Source organism: Schistocerca piceifrons, chromosome 2 (genome assembly GCF_021461385.2).
Source record: "Schistocerca piceifrons isolate TAMUIC-IGC-003096 chromosome 2, iqSchPice1.1, whole genome shotgun sequence".
In the NCBI taxonomy this organism is placed as follows: Eukaryota; Metazoa; Arthropoda; class Insecta; order Orthoptera; family Acrididae; genus Schistocerca; species Schistocerca piceifrons.
This window is the reverse complement of record NC_060139.1, coordinates 623,529,111-623,546,806: the sequence shown is the minus strand read 5'-3', so window position 1 is coordinate 623,546,806 and position 17,696 is coordinate 623,529,111.

Sequence of the window (17,696 nt, the reverse complement as noted above, 5' to 3'; positions counted from 1 at the left end):
CGATCCGTGGCCGGCGCGCCTACCCGAGCCCAGGAAGGAGCGCGTTAGCGCTCTCGGCTAACCTGACTGTTGGTGATACACAATGGGAATACTTTTACAATATTGCAACAAATCTTCCAGTTGACTATTTCTATGTGCTTACGTGGTTAGTTTTGGAATTCGTTTCCATTTTGTAGCATTTATACGGAATACATAAGAAGTATCTTACTTACAGACGATAGAAAAGAGAAGCTCATGAAGCCAAATATTCTCTCCTCCATCAACTTAGTAGCTGACTGTTGCTCCACCATTTACACTTTGTATGAAAGACTATCCGCCCAGTCTTGCTGACAGGAAACAAGAGGCATAACTCGATTCTGTAAGCACACATGCCACATTATTATTTTGGTCACAGCATAGCTCTCTTGTATTATAGCTATCCCTCAAATATCCAAATTGTGCAGGAAACCACAGAGTAGTAAGATTACCGAACGTATGCCCTCTGTACGCATGTGACAATGGTATATTCTTGACGAATGGGCGCTATATGGGTCTTGGAATTAAAAATGGCTCTGAGCACTACGGGACTTAACTTCTAAGGTCATCAGTCCCCTAGAACTTAGAACTACTGAAACCTAACTAACCTAAGGACATCACACACATCCATGCCCGAGCCAGGATTCGAACCTGCGACCGAGCGGTAGCGTGGTTCCAGACTGTAGCGCCTAGAACCTCTCGGCCACCCCGGCAGGCGGTCTTTGAATATTCAGAGGCGATACAGAAAAACAAGTGTATCAGTTTCAGGTACTGGAGCTGGTTCGGAACGACTAATCCTAAAGTTAGAAAAGTTGTGAAACAACAGCGTCAGTGTGCAGAATAACGAGATAGCAACTGTTAGCAAGAAAATTGCTACCCACTTGGAACCAGATGCTTTTCCTTTTCTTCCTCCTCAATATCAGCCGTTACAGAATGGCGTCACTTTCACATCCCCCCCCCCCCCCCCCCCCCACACACACACACATAAATCCTTAACATGTCGGAGATTATAAATACACAGATATAACTTGTGAAGAGAATGTGGCGCGAAATAGCGAGTCCTAGATTACGAATTATTAGCGTAGTGACCGATCTCAAATAATAAGAAAATTCAAAAACGAAAAGACCTCTTTAAAGAGATATGTACAGAGGGTGCACAAAAATATGGAGACAGCAAAAGTACAGCGCATTAACATGTCTAATAAGGTGCAGGAAAACCTTTGGCATTCAAGTCATCTTCCGGACGCCTCGAAATGGATAAATACAGGACGTGTATAGTTGAAAAAAAAAATCTTGTACCACTTCTCCTGCTAAATAGTGGCAGGTTCAGGTGACGACCGTGGAGGTGGACAGTGATCACGAAACCCTTCTCTCCAATGTAGACCACAAAGACTCAATAATGTTGAGGTATGGTGACTGCGGTTGCCTAGAGATATGCTACAGTTTATGTGAATAGGGGCCCCGTCGTCTCGAAGCACATTATCACCAGCGGGGAGGAAATATTGTATCATCGGATGGACCTCATCAGCCAGAGTGCTTACCTAATCCTTGCATGTAATGCGGTCTTGCAGAGTAACTATGGATCCCGTGAAATAACACGATATGGCTGACCAAATCATCACCGAGCCCCCTCCATGTCTCATTCTTGGGACGCAACTAGTCCAGACGCTGGAAACAGTGTGAAATGAGACTCACCCTACCAAACGACTTTCTTCTATTCCTCCCCAGTCCAGGTCTTATGGCTTCGGGACCAAGTTTTCCTGTTGCGGGCATTTGTATTACTGATGAATGGTTCTGAAATTCCGCTTCTTCAATGGCCGTCCGTCACAATCACTCAATACAGACTTCCGTCCGCATTATGACTTACCACACGATTTCTTCCCGATTTCGCTGTATACGGTATAAATGTTCGATACGGCACCTGTTGAAACACAAAATATTTCGGCTCTCATTGTTACGGAGGCACTGACTTAGCGAGCACCAATAATTTGTCCACGTCTGAATTCACTTAACTCGTATATAATGCACTCAGAACCACACGGAACACCATTCTGATCGCTATTGACACTTGGAACGTATTGAGAAATTAGCACAGGTACCGCTTGATGTCAAATAAAACAGCCCAACTATCAGGCTTGGTTAGCACCTACATTCATGGTCAAGCATGCATTTTTCGCGATGTTTCCATATTTCTGTCCATCATCTGTACATTTCATTGATATTACGTAATTAAGTCAGTATTTGTACCAAGAGTAGATGGTCTGGCACATGGTGCGGAAGGTGGCAAACGTTGATTGACTGAATTCGGAATCGTGCCGTTAAATGAGAGGCACACACGAGACAGATAAAGTATCTGTGCAGGACCTCACTCTTGCCTGTGATCTGATATGGGAAGGACGTGCTCTAGGTACTCCATGACAATGAGTGACAATTCGATTGAAGTGTGGTAGCACATATGGGTTAGTTCCTAAAATTAGATGTTTAGATAACCTGCTGCTATTTATTTATCTATTTTAACATTTACAAGATGTATTCTTCAGTATGTGGTAACTAATTTGCTTAAATTACATTTCGATTAAAATTTAGAGCACCTCACGGTATGAGCAACCACCATAACTTGCTGTAAGTGTACTCTGCTTCTTCCAGTTGGCAATGATTGCTGTTAGGAAAATGGATTCTCTGCTCTGACTTGGGAAGGGAGCAAAGTCTAGTGGCGGCTCTCTCTCGCACTATTTAAGGTACTTACATTCTATAACAGAATTACCAGTTAACTTGTAGCAAGACCGTAATTAATAGACAGAATGTTTCAAAAAGGATTTTAAAGATTTGAAAATTCATATAAATTAATTCATAGTACCTACAGAGGTGATTGTAGTGTCAATTTGTGAGGAAATACATTACGTTTCGTCCCGCGTAGTTCGCTAGTGCCGAATCGCACCGTAAGCAGCGCTAGCGGCAGTTGCGTTAAAAATGGCTGCCTTCACTGGACCCGAGCGTGCTAGCTGTTTGTTCTGGTCTGAAGAATCGAACTCGGCGACAACAGTTCAGCATAATTTCCGTACCAAGTACGCTAAAGATCCTCCTATTAGGCTTACAATCTATGAGTGGCATAAATGTTCTGTAGAAACAGGGTGCCCGGTAAGACATGGGAAATCTTCATGTCACCCAAGCACATCTGACGACGTCGTTTAGTGAGTGAGATAACAGTTTTTCAACAGCCCTACAAAATGAACCCGGCGCGCAACTTGCGAACTGAAAATCCCACATACGACTGTTTGGCGTGTGTTGAGAAAACGACTGCATGTGAAACCGTACAGAGTGACAATCGTACAAACAATAAAAGGCACTGATAAAACTTCTGTATGGATATGTTAAAACTATTACATGAGGATGAACATTCCTTGGACAAAACCATCTTTCCTGAAGAGTTGATTTTTCACGTAAGTGGCACGGTTAACACACGTTACTGTAGGATTTGGCGCAGTGAAATTCACATCAAACACCGCAACATGTTCGTGATAGTCCTAAACTGTTTTGTGTATTGAGCAAGAACTTGGTGTACGGCCCCTTTTTTTTCCGTGAGAGAACCATCAACGGGGTAGTGTACCTGTATATATTACAATAATTTTTTGATAACACAGTTCGATGAGGATGACCAAGAACGAAATATTTACTTCATGCAATGTGTTGCACCACCTCACTACCTGGCCAATGTCCGCGATTTTCTCAGTGACCGCTTTCCAGGTCAACGCAAAGGGCCGTGATGCGCCAATTGCATGACCCCCACGTCTCTCAGATCTGACACCACCCGATTTTTTGTAATGGGAATTCGTGAAGGATATCATGTTTGTACCTCCTGTGCCGGCTTCTCTACCTGAACTTAGAGCAAGAATTTACGCCGCCACTGAGCAAGTTACACCTGCAATGCTACAGCGAGTTTGTAAAGAAGGAGACTTCCGATGAGATGTGTGCATGGTAATCAATGGAAGCCACATACAGCATCTTTAGCTTAAGGCAAAAAAACTTGATAACACTGAACTCAGCTCTATATGTTCTTTCAATAAATTTATATAAATTTTTAAGTTGTAACGTCCTTTTCGGAACACCCTGTATAATTTAGTAAGCTGTGGGATACTGTGGAACAGGTATCGAGGACTAACTTAATAGAGGAGCTGGTAATGTGTAAGTGTATGTAGAATCCCTCATAATTCTCGTAAAATAAATTTTGTACGAGATTATAACGATTGAAGTTTATACTAAATAGTACATTACGTATCCACTAACACTGAAACGACGAAATTCATTTCACCACATTATGAATGTCTGGACCGTAGGGAATTCCTATGCTACAATTGTGGAGAGTTATTAACTGAGTTTTCACGGAGACATGTAGGCGGATGCAGTCAGAGGAGTGAGTGGGGGAGGAAGAGCTGGGAGGGGGGGTCCGTGAGTTGAGGAGTCCAGCTCGATATTTCTGCATGTAAATATTTCCAACATGACGAAGATCCAGCTCAGTTTGCACATGTTGATCGTGATCATCTGAATTAAACGTTCCCTGAAGGATGAATAACAATGTTCTTTCTCAGGTCCAGGTCGTTCACCAGATTTTCCGCTGAAGATAAGAAACATGTTGAGACCATCTGTTCGAGAACGTAGAAGATTGATTAGGGTGTGCAGATAACTGTTACTAAATAAATGTGTCTGTGTTATCCGACTAGTTTCTCTGATGAGTTTATCAGCCTGATTCTGTTGAGTCTCGTCGGTTGCCGTCACGCGCGTTTAGGTTAGCATCATCGTTTCCTTTATTACAAGCACCAACAACTTAACGTCGCACATTACTGAAGCCGGCACAATCAGCATGATAAAAACCTTTCATTCTTCTGCGCGTCTCCTGCGGTTAGAAACTCGATGGCAGCACGCTGTTTCTAGCGTTACATACACTCATGTTACATGCTACAGTTCGGAGCCATCTAGCGAGATATGGTTGCAAATTGCGTCAGATAAGCGGGCAAGTCGCCGCAGTAATATGCACGATGTGTAAACCTCAGCTGAAATCGAGAAAAAAATGAAACATTAAGAGAGACTACTTTTCAGGACACCTTCGTAATAACTGCTTCCCATATGCAAGAGTATCTTCGTTTCTTTCAGTGGACCAACAAAAAGTAGGTTGCAAAATCCCTCAATTCTGACCAGATCAAAACAACTAGCTGTAGTTGTAGTTCTGTTTTGTTTACTGTGAGATTATCGTTTCTTTTGGAGATTTAGAGCATCGAAAGAAAAACTGACTCTTTCGCACTGTTAATTATTAATGAGTTTCAAACGTAAGGTTGGTTCAAATGGCTTTGAGCACTATGGGACTTAATATCTTAGGTCATCAGTCCCCTAGAACTTAGAACTACTTAAACCTAACTAACCTAAGGACATCACACACATCCATGCCCGAGGCAGGATTCGAACCTGCGACCCTAGAAGTCCCGCGGTTCCGGACTGAAGCGCCTAGAAATGCACGGCCACCGCGGTCGACTCAAACGTAAGGTTCGCTTACTTTAATATTTGCCAGAGTAAATAGAATGATATGCATATTACGAGTATGTGGAAGATTTTACAGAAAAGTATGGTACAAGTAATCAATTGAAACTTTCTGGCGGATTAAATCTGTATTCCGGATCGAGGCTCGAAGCTGGGAACATTGTCACTCGCAAAGTTTGTAATCTGGTAGAGGTACTGGCGGAAGTAAAGCTCGGAGGAGGGTTCATGACTATGCTTGGATAGCTCAGTAAGTATGTTACCTTCTCGCTGAAGACAAGGCTCCAGGTTCGAGTCCTCATGCAGCTCACAGTTATAACAGGACACGCAGATTCAAATCGGCGCTCACTCTGCTGAAGAGTGAAATTAATTCTGGAAACAATACGTCAAGCTAAGCCAAATGTCCAGTATACCCTTTATTCCAAGGGTGCTAGTCCCGCAAGGTAAGCAGGAAATTCCTGTGAAGTTTGGAGAGAGAGATAAGTTACTGCCGGAAATAAGCCCTTGAGTCGTGCTTGGATATCTCCCTTGGTAAGGCGCTTGCCTGCGAAAGACAGAGGTCTTTGGCTTGATTCTGGATCAAGTACACAGCTTTCTCAAACCTATTAAAGCATCACATTTCTTAAACCGAGACGAAATATCGTCTCCTAACGCGAAGAAGAATACAGTCAGTTGGAGAAAATGGGGGACTATGTATTATATTAGAAAGGAAGACAACAGTAAGGAAGATTATTGCCGCGCGACCGTTACGGTCGCAGGTTGGAATCCTGCCGTGGGCATGGATGTGTGTGATGTTCTTAGGTTAGTTAGGTTTAAGTAGTTCTAAGTTCTAGGGGACTGATGACCTCAGCAGTTAAGTCCCATAGTGCTCAGAGCCATTTGAACCATTTTTTTTAAGATTATCGGCTACATCCTAAAAATTAACATCACAAGCTATAGAACAAGTATAAGGAAATACGAGGGGAAATATTGCAAAATTTTTGAAGAGCAACGTAAAAATAACTAAAATGTAATACTAAGAAATGTAAACAATAAGAGAAACAAGAGAGGGGAAGGAAATAAAAGAAACCTTTTAAAACTTAAACTTGTGAACTGCTGTCCCTATTCCTTTACTTTATTTCTTTTTAATAATTAAATTACGAAAAAAGAATGAACACTATCTTATTTTTTCGGGGGAGGGATATGTAAATTTGGAGGGAACCGGTGTTAATTTCATAAAATGATTACATAATTATGTTAGAGAAATTGTGTTTTATGAAATAAGATTTTGAGTTGATTTTATGGATGTAGAAACCTTCGGGTTTATTTTTCAAAGAAAAATAATATCGAAGAAGACATGCTGAGGAAAACGAAATGTTGGTAGAATACTTGTTCAGGGAAAAAAGTTCCCAGGTTCGAGACGTGGTCCGGCACACTACTTTAAAATGGCAGGAAGTTTCAATTAGCGCACACTCATCTGGAGAGTCAAATTCCATTCTGGAAGTAGTGAACTGTTGAAACGCTACATTGTATGTTCAGTTGTTGACGGTAACTGACAACAGTTAAATAGGGCATTAAACTCCAACATATGCAAAGGCTATAAAACTCCACTAGAATCACAGTTCAGTACTTGCTATTGTCTTCTTCGTACATTGCATAAACATAAGGATTCTCTGTGAGGGAGGGATCCACTCTTTTCGCTCTTTACAATTCGTATGTTTTACTAATATTTACTACATTAATGATACAGTGTGTGTGTGTGTGTGTGTGTGTGTGTGTGTGTGTGTGTGTGTGTGCGAGTGCATCCGCGTGTTTGTTGGTGAGGTGGGGTGGGGAGTGGGAGGAGTGGGAGTCTCAGTTGCTCCTCCGTACCATCTCTGCAATTACTGATAAGGTTCGTCTGAGCGACATCAAGAAAATTAAAAGTCAAAACACCTGATGATTTAGCAGAATTGTCGAAACTGAGCAACAAGTAGCACTGCAGGGACTTTGGCTGACAATGAGTGTGACTTCGTGATGTCGGATACGGAAGTGCGGTGAGTTGACGAAGGTGCTACGAGCGAGCGGAGTCGGCCGTCTACCCTAGCAGTGTGACCTGCTGCTACTGCGGTGGTCGGCGGCGCGGTGATGGATGCATGGGGTGCTGTCTGTGGGGTGGCTGCGTGGGGGGGGGGGGGGAGGGAGAGCGGGGGAGGTGGAGGCGGCTGAGTGATGTGCGGCCGGCGGCAGCCTGGCAGCCCGATCCAGCCACCAGGAGGCACTGTGAAGCCATCCCGCAGACATAGCCACCCACGGACCTCCGGTGGACCCAGACAGCTTACCTGTAAAGGACTGCGTCTACAAGTACTTTCGTCTAATTATTCATCATTCCTATTCCAACGTATGTAAATAAATTATTAATTCGTAATGTTATTTATCACAGTTGCGCGCCACTGCTCAAATAACAACAAATTGGCAAAAATAATGAATTACTTATTATTTCACTATTGGTCAACTCTGATTTAATCCCATTTTCAAGTGGTTAATGCAGCATTCGAAAGAATAGCATTAAAAAGAGTCTAATAGGACAGAAAGTACGTATACCAATGAGTACACAGTTGATAACAATAAATATGTGATGGCTACGTGACGAAACAACTATACAGCTTCATGACTTCCTTATTCTGATGTAATATATACGGTATATATCATACGTTAAAGTTTTTAATTTTTTTCCGAATGTATGTGTAAGTTAAAACTAACATCAGTGTTTCAGACGTTTCATGTGACATCAATTATTGCAATAAGATTGGGGCATAACAGTTACGGGGCGCATCTCAATAGGAGTGGTGTGATAGTTGGATAGAGTCATCCTCATCATCACCCAAATGATGACGGAGAAACACGCTATACTCGGTTGTTCCGAGAGCTCTTTTCCTCCATCGGTCTTTTGACTGGCTTGATGTGGCCATTCACGAATTCCTCTCCTGTCCCGACTTGTTCGTCTCAGAGCAGCACTTGCAACCCATGTTCTCAATTATTTGCTGGATATATTCCAAAATAAACCGTGAAAAAGCCTTTTAAATACGTGTATGCCTTTGGCAACATATATTGATAAGTTAAGAGCCAAAAAATCTCGAAATGAACAGTTAATAAGACGTTATTTACAAAAGCCTAATATAAATCTGTCGCTTATCACATCCTATTTGTCAATTTGTGTAGTGTAATGTCGAGGGATCGCCAATTTAGTATTGGAGGGCAGCGTGGAGGGTAAAAATCGTAGAGGGAGACCAAGAGATGAATACACTAAGCAGATTCAGAAGGATGCAGGTTGCAGTAGGTACTGGGAGATGAAGAAGCTTGCACAGGATAGAGTAGCATGGAGAGCTGCATCAAACCAGTCTCAGGACTGAAGACAACAACAACAACAATGTATACATGACAGTCTACAATGAGGGATGGGGGAAGAAGGAGCTCTCACCGTGTTCTAAAATTTGGGGTTTAATTTTAACATTTTAAAGAAAATTCGACTGCATTTCAAGCTGTAATTGTCTCTGATTACATTGAATCGCGTGTTTATCAGCACGCCGGGGAAGAAACGGGTTAGATAGGCGGTACTATAGCCCGCGTCACCTAGCACGGCTCTTCTGCGCATAGAGGAGGAGCGGAAAGGAAGCGAGGGGAGATGAGAAATGCGCATGCGTGACAGCAGAGAGCGGGAAAACAAAAGTCCGCGTTGCCGAACTGCGTTACTGCGGGCAACAGTCAGGCACGTTTGTCTACGGTACATTGTATTATACGTTCAAATTTATGAGGGGAAAATTAAATATTAAAAGTAATTTCGATCAGTCGTCGTGATAGAAATGTTAATTCACGACTTGATGGCATTGCGTCCACTGCTCCACAAATTTACTCTGCATGACGCCGGGAGGCGAAAACAGCTGACACAGCATTATGAAGACGTGAAGTACAATTTTTCTCAAAACAATTGTCATTGAAATTGCTTGCAGTAGTTACCGTTTATTGCGATTTGAACTACTTTATAAGTAAAAATTTAATGCACAAAAAAATTAACTTCAACCACAAACCGAAATCATTATATTTGCTTGACAACTGCTCCTGCTCAATAGAATTTTTATAAACGTGTAAGGTGTGTGTGTGTTTAAGAAAGTATTAGTGGTAGAAAAGATTAATGTACATCACTATCGTAAAAATGGTCAGTAAGTTGTCATATTTTTCGTTGTTAACAGGCGTTATGAGTGTAAACTAACACGTTCGATGTTACAGTGAGAGACCGCATTTATAATCCATTGAAGAAGCAAAAAATTAACCATCATCTGCGAATAACTCCAGGGAATCTGACCGATAACATCGTAAACCACAGATACCTCGAAAAGTAAGAGTTACTGTCATTTTAGGGCCTTATCCAGTTCGTGCCTTGAAAATGACAGACGTTTACAACATGGTGGGAGAAGCTGAATTTCTTCTTGGGCAATAAGTTAAATATTACAGCCTACATAATTAAAAGGTTACAAAGTCCTAGTAAAAACTGCTAGGAAGTTCTCGTTAGTACGTATGCAACTGATATGTTGACAAACGCATGTTTTAAACCAAGAGTATTTAAAACTAATAAATACTATTACTTTGTTCCAAAGTCCACATCGAAATACCATGATCACTTCTATATGAGTCTGTTTACGAACAACCTGATCATAAATTCACGATGATAGATTCAAGGCTTATATCCATCTTCACTTCCATGTCAAATTCTTCTTTCTGAAGCTTTTCAGCATGCCACACAGACTGTGCCCACCCTACAGGTGGGGTGTTGCCTGTTACCTCATTGTGTATCGCCTCATGCACAAGCGATTCACTGTATGTTATCTTGAATGTTTTGTGTTTTTCTCCCACATACCCTTAAAACGCTTTGCCCAAAGTTATTCCATGGGCCTACAATGACAGTGGCACGTGGGTAAAGGAAACCCTGTGTGATCCCATTCATGTGCAAGAAAGTCAAGTTTGTACCTTATGTCACGTAACCTGTATAAATTAACGAGCTGCAGGAGATTATAAAAATTACACGCGATCGACTACCTCTGTGAATATGGTGTTATTCGAGCGCTTAGTTTCTTTTTTGTGCTTCGGCTTACCTTCTTGTTTATTCAAATAAAAGGGAAGTCTTTGCACTTTTCACCACTGTACCAAACAATAGTTTATATAAGTAGTGGTATAATGTACGTAGAAAAATGCTCGCCTTTCTCAACAGTAGCGTTTGATGTACACAAGCTCTATACATTGAAAACATGGTTCAAATGGCTCTAAGCACTATGGGACTTAACATCTGAGGTCATCAGTCCCCTAAACTTAGAACTACGCAAACCTAACTAACCTAAGGACATCACACACATCCATGCCCGAGCCAGGATTCGAACCTACGACCGTAGCAGCCTTGTGATTCTGGTCTGAAGTGCCTAGAACCGCTCCTCCACAGCAGTCGGCTTTGAAAACATGTATGAACACCGTTCTTTGCTTTCAAAATATCGTTTCTTCTACGGAGCGGTGGAACTGACAATGGATTCGGTTACTTAGGGTTCTTCTAGACGTTAGAGTTTACATGGAAGTGAATGATGGACTGTGGATAAAGTAGCGAAGAAGAGTACCAAAGTGTTTAGGATACTGAAAATTAAGTCGACTGGGGTGGTGTTCTGCAAAATGGGCGTGAGGAGGGATTTGTGGAAAAGTCAGACTAGAAGACTGGATACGATGATAACGCTCTGGCACTGATGTAACAAATTCTATGGTAGAAGAGGAAGCCGAAAAGGGTGAGAACTGGAGTGGAATTAAATGAAGACGTTGGTTGTAAATGCTAGCCTGTGATGAATAGTTTGCCGCAAGAGACGAATTCGTGTGGGCAGAATAAAAACAGTGGAAATACTGATGATCCCTGGCACTCCTCTCGCACGCCCCCCTCCCTCCCCCCCACTAATAATAAGATTTTTTATCAGGTGCAATTGTTCATTAGCTGAAAATTATAATAACGAGGTTGTTCATCAGCTGCAACATTATGCCAGGTGTACCAAATCTAATTTTTCTAGCTATACAAGCCTAGTGGTAGACGTGACTCTCGAAGAGAGTACACCTGGTTGTAACGTTTAGATGTTATCTACCATCATCTGGAATATTCACAACTGTTAGAAACTCCATAGCTTATTGCTTATCTGTTATTCTTGAACTTGATAGATTCTCCTGACTGTCATGGATTGAACTTCTTTAGACAATGGCGAACAATTTCTTTCAATTGACTCAGAGTGCTGTCATCTCCTGTGGAAAAAGGTGAGAAAGGAAGAGAGTTATGGAAGACGAAGACAGAGACGGAGTATGGGGTCAAATCAGAAGAAATGTTTAAAATGGCCCCAAAAAGGACCAACTGTGACAAAATTAAACTAAGGCACACTAACAGATTGAATATGATTACGTCAAAGTTTTAATCAGACTTTCTCTGGTGTTATAGTGTTATGCAAGGAATCCTGTTGTGCAGAAAACAGTTTACCGTTGTGGAACGGTGTGATTAGGAGATGTGTCTTACTTTATTTTCAGTAACCAGCCATTTCTGGCTTGCTTGTGTACAAGCAACATCCAGAAGCGCAGTCTACAACTGCAACAGGAGGGAAGGCAGGTCAGCAGTGGAACGAGTGTGGGCCATGCGGTGGACGAGGCTGAATTACTGAGTAGTTTTCCCAAGAACGTGACTTTTGCTTCTTTCTTCATATTTCTACATGGGCTATCACGTAAATGTTGAGAGAGGTAATATTACCAAAGGATTAACGAGAAAAATAAAATTCCTCTTCTTCGCATCTGAGAGTAGCACTTACACTTTACACCTTTCCTCTACTAGAACTGTTGCCCTTCCCCCCTGACTCCCTCAACTTTCATGAAGTTGTTCTGTGATACCCTACCAAACATTTACAGTTATTCTGTCCATGTTCTGGTTACTATTTCAGTTAGTTTCATGTTCCACAGATCATTTGACCTATTGGTTTATCGAAATGATGAGGAACGAGTCAGTTTACTGAATATGTTTAAAAGTTTAGTGCTAACAGTAATGAACAAATTTTTTAGTCTACTCATGCAACTACACCTGTAAACTATTTTCCGTTCTTACTGCCAGTTCTTAAATGGAAATTCGCCCATGGAATGCAATGACTTGTCCAGAAGAAATGATTGTAGATTATATTTAAAAATTGCTTTGCTCCCTGTCAGACGTTTTCTTTTATTGGGAATTTGATAAAAATATTTTTGCATTTTGAATTCATTTCTGAACCACTTGTAGTTTTAGTAATGGGTAATAAAGGTCATTTTCTTCTCTAGTGTTGTAAGTATGAACAAACCTATTCTTTTGAAATCGTGATAGGCTTTTTACGACTAATTTCATGGGCGAATATATGTATTTCGACGGTGCAGTTAAAATGCCTACCTTCTCGACTAGGGACCTACATGGCGACCATAGGGTGAACACCAAGTTTTAGTCTTGCTTTCCTTTTTTTGATCAATCAATATTTCTTTTCTTCTAAGTGATGAGCTAACCCAGAAAATTATTCCATGAGACATAACTGAGTCAAAGTATGCAAAATATGTTCAGACGTCGATTCATATGCTTTAGAGACTAGCAATTATACGAAGAGAAAAAGCATCTGAACTTAGCTGTTTGTGGAGCTCCGTAATATGTCTTCCACTTCAAGTTTTCGTATATATATATATACGTCCGTTACCGGTTCTGTAGAGAGTCACATTTCTCTTGTTATCAATTAATTTAATATTTAGCGCCTTTTGGTAAAACCACATATCAAAATTATTGATTTTCTTCTTTTTTAGTTTTCAAACAGTCTCCAGTTAACTTATATACGACCCTATGCCCTAAACGTACATTCACAGAAATTTAGTTGTCTACTTGAGGCCTATTTTTGATGCTAGTAGACTTGTTTTGGTGGGTAATGCTGTCTTCTTCCTGTGACAGTGTGCTTGTTATTCCCTCTTTTCTTCATCTGTTCTGCCTTACTTTCTTCCCAAGATAGCAAAATTCCTTCACTTCATTTACCACATGGGCTTGTTGCTTTCTTCCTTAACATTAACTGAATTTCGTGTGGGTTCTTGGCAGAACATGATAATAATACTAAGAAGGAAAACACTTCCTGATGTTCTGCAAAATTATATTTATTTAGTCGGGAATCGGCTTTCACCTTCCACGGCCATCTTCGGGTAACAACTGAATGTCGAAAACAGAAATAAACATGATGTGCATGTAACACAGCTATTATTTGTACAGAAGATACGAGAATGACAAAGTGTTTACAAAAGAAAATACTGTAGTACAACAATTACTTTAACTAAAAGAGGAAGGTAAACGAAGTTTTTATGTACAAGATAGCAAGCAGTTAGCGTTTACAGAGAAAGCATACTACTGTTACAGTAATCTCTTCAAGCTCCCACTATCCACACCCACACAAACATGAAGCTTTCCTTCAATGGCGCATCGCCTCATATCAGTTCTATATCCAAATCAGCATTTCAAACAAAACTAAAAACCATCAAATAAATCGCTTACAGTAATGGTCGAAGCTCTGCCCTAGTTGATAATATCCTACGAAAAAAGAAACTGAACAAAATTACCCCACTTCTGTACGCTGGCCAACAGCAATTACAATCACTAGATAGCTTCAAACCCTGGTGTAAAATTCCATATCTTGGCAACGTTTCAGACAACTACAGAATTGCATTTTATAATACCAGTAACATATCAAAATTATTTATTAAACAGTGAACACAAGAGGCAATCCTTGGCAAGAAATGGTGTATATAAAATCATTTGCAAGCAGTGCGAAAAAGTGTACAGTGGTCAGCCAGGCAGAGCTGTGAGAACTAGGCTGGGTGAATATGAGAGAAGCTGGAGACTGAAGAAGAAAAATTCGACCTTTATTGATCATCTTTTAGAAAACAATCACCCATGAGAAGTATAATGTGAAGATTTACGTTCTGTCAAACAAAACTGAAAGATAACTTTACAGGAAGTGATGGAAATTGACAGAAACACATGGCAGAATACCACCCTAATGGTAAACGATCAAACTCAATTTCCTTTATCCACCGTGTTAAATGAAGTTTTCATTACAAATGCTAGATTCAGAGCTTAAACTCATTTAATTTCTCGTCATTTGTTGTATATATTTCCACATAAGAACTTCGTTTACCACTCTTTTTTAGTTAATGTAATTGCTGTAGTATTTTTCTATCTGAACGCTTTGTCATTCTTATATCTTCTGTACAGATACTATCTGTGTTAGCCGCACATCATGTTTATGTGTGCATGTGACTTTCAGATGTCACCTGAATATGGCCTGAGAAGCCAAAAGCTGGTTCGTGACCAAATCAATATAATTTTGCAGAACATTTGGAAATAGTTTCACTTTTAATATTAGTCTCTTCTTTGTTTGGTATACCTTATTTCATATATGTGCATGGTACACAATACATTCCACTCAAGAGGCCCCTATATTCTTTCTCTATTTCATGCGTTTATCGTTGATATCCTTTCACCCTGAATCTCAATTCCAATAAGGAGTATTTCTATTTCTTTCATTGCATCGTCATTGTACAGATTGAACAGTAGTAGAGAAGGCCTACATTCTTTTTATGCCTATTTTAAACAGAGTATTTTTCTCTTGGTGTTCAATTCTTGTTGTTCTAGCATCGTTTTACGTGTACTATAATGTTGCCCGTCTTTTGGTGTTGCTCATTCCATTTTTCTGAGAACTTGGTATGTTGTCATATAGGTTTACTGCCTATCAAAGGGTCGTCAATTTTCTTAAATCTTGCTTTCATTTTCAAACTTAATATCAGAAGTGTTTCTTTAGAGCACTCTCTTCATCTAAAGCAAACAAATCATCTGCCATATCTTCTTTTACATCGTGCTTTCATTTTTGTGTCAGCCATTTCTCGCAATCCAAACCTCAAATTTCTTCGAAGTATATCTTCCTCCATTTGATTTTCCCACCCGGCGCAGGATCTTTCTGTTTTCCTATTATATAAATCTTGCAAATACAGTACTGTTTTCCGCCACCGTTCATTCTCTTATCTCAGCACATTTTCGTACCATTTATACCCCATTTCTCCAAGTTTTCGGTAGAGTTTTTACTCCCTTTTTGATTTCTGTATCTGGGTTCTTCTCTCATCTTGTAACACTACAACTTTCTTTCAAAGAACTCATTTGCATGGCTGCATGTCTTCTTGTATCTTTTATTTAATAAATGCTTTGTATAATTGGGTCATGTAACCTTTTCTTTTTTTTTTAATTTTATCTGACCGAAGGATGTAATTTAGTTTAGTGATTTCATCCATAGTTGTGTTGTCCTCTACCTTATTGCTTGTTTGCTGACACTCAAGTGTGAGATTACAGCTCACAGATGCTTATACTTTTGATGTGCCTCAATAGTTTTTCCACCTACAATCATCTCCTTGTTCACCTCCTATTGAGAGATGTTTTGTTCTGTAAAATATTATTATTAGTCCTGCATTATTGTGTGCTTGTAAGACTTTTTGCATTATGTGCTCTCTACTCTCTGCTCTAGTGATCTGTAGCCGGTATAATTTGATCATCCTCGAATACAAAACCCGACAGGTCTTTTCAAAAATGCCTAGGTCCAGTCCTCTACACTCTTTCATCCATTATTTATTCTTTGAAGAATATACCTTGAGCATACATGTTCTATCTGTGAGAACTCTTCTTGATCTTCTGTTAAAAATATTTTCGTGGTATTTCACGCCTTGTTCCATCTATTTATTGGTATATTAATGTTGTTATTCTCCTCTTTTCCTAGGTTCTTCACCATTTATCAAGTCTTCTTAAACTTGTTCTTACTACATATCTTCCCACTTTCTCAGACTTATTTTCACAAAAGTCACTCATTACCAATCTTTTGTATGTGTTACGGTCAGTAATATGTACACTTAACATGTAAGCTGATTAAACGATAATTCTCGCATGTTTCCGTCATTATTATCGTCAATGTTGCTGCTTGATACCGTTTTGAATGCCCAATGGAGTATCTTCCGTGTCATACATTCTTTACACTGGCATAAAGAATTATTTATCCCTCAGATCTGTCATTTATCGTTTCAGATATGTTTCATAACAAGCTTTCCAAAGCTCTTTCTAACTCTAAATGTACCACTGGAGCCTTGTGCCATTGTAAACTTTTGGACAGTTCTACCGCCCTAACGTTCTTTCTTTCTGTACACTCTTAAAATTTACGCCCTCCCGTTTTCCCCTCAAAAGCGCATTTCTGCTTCTCTGTATTCTGAATCTTTCTTCCTTTTCGGTGTCTTACTATTTCTGCATATTTCTTCATCTTGCACTCTCTGTTCTACATCTGCATCTACATACATAGTCTGAAAGCCACCGTATTTTACGTGGTGAAGTGTCCCCTGTACTACCATTCCTGTTCCTCTCGTAAATAGAGCAAGTGCAGAACGACTGTCTATATGGCTCCATACGAGCCCTAATCTCTGTGATCTTCTGTGATCTTCTCTTCAAAGTTCTTGGCGACGGTGGAATCGTTCTGCAGTCAGCCTCAAACGTCGCTTGATTTAATTTGCTCTGGCTGTGAACGAGATACGGCCAGCCTCAACAGCACATGCTGCTGCGGAGCCAGTAAGACAGGTTTCTACGGGGACGTCACAACGTAAGTTTCTACCGCTTCCCGAATATCCCAGTTACCAGTTGCGGTGCCTCTAATCCCTTTCGGCTAACGTAAAACTTGCACGCAAGTCAGCGCCAATAAAAGCTACGGGAGAGAGTGTCCGCCTAGTGGTTTCCGCTGTGATGAGACACGGATTGTTGAACAAGTAGAGGCGGCGCCCCCCGGCAGCTGGCTGCCGGCTATTTATCTTGCGCCGCCGCCCCGCGCCGCCCCCGCCGCCGCCCTCAATGCCGCCCCCGCCTGTCGGGCACGCCCGCCGCCCCTCGGCTCATTTCGCAGCGCCCGCTTCTTTATGTTTCATTACTCCCAATGTTGCTATCGCCCTCGCCTCTGCCTCGCCCCTTCCTCGCCGTTGTCGCTGGGAGAGCATTTCGCGCCCTCCGCCTCCGCTCCTCGCCGGCCGAGTTTTCTCGGCGGCGCGTCTGAGTCTGCGTCCGCCTTCCC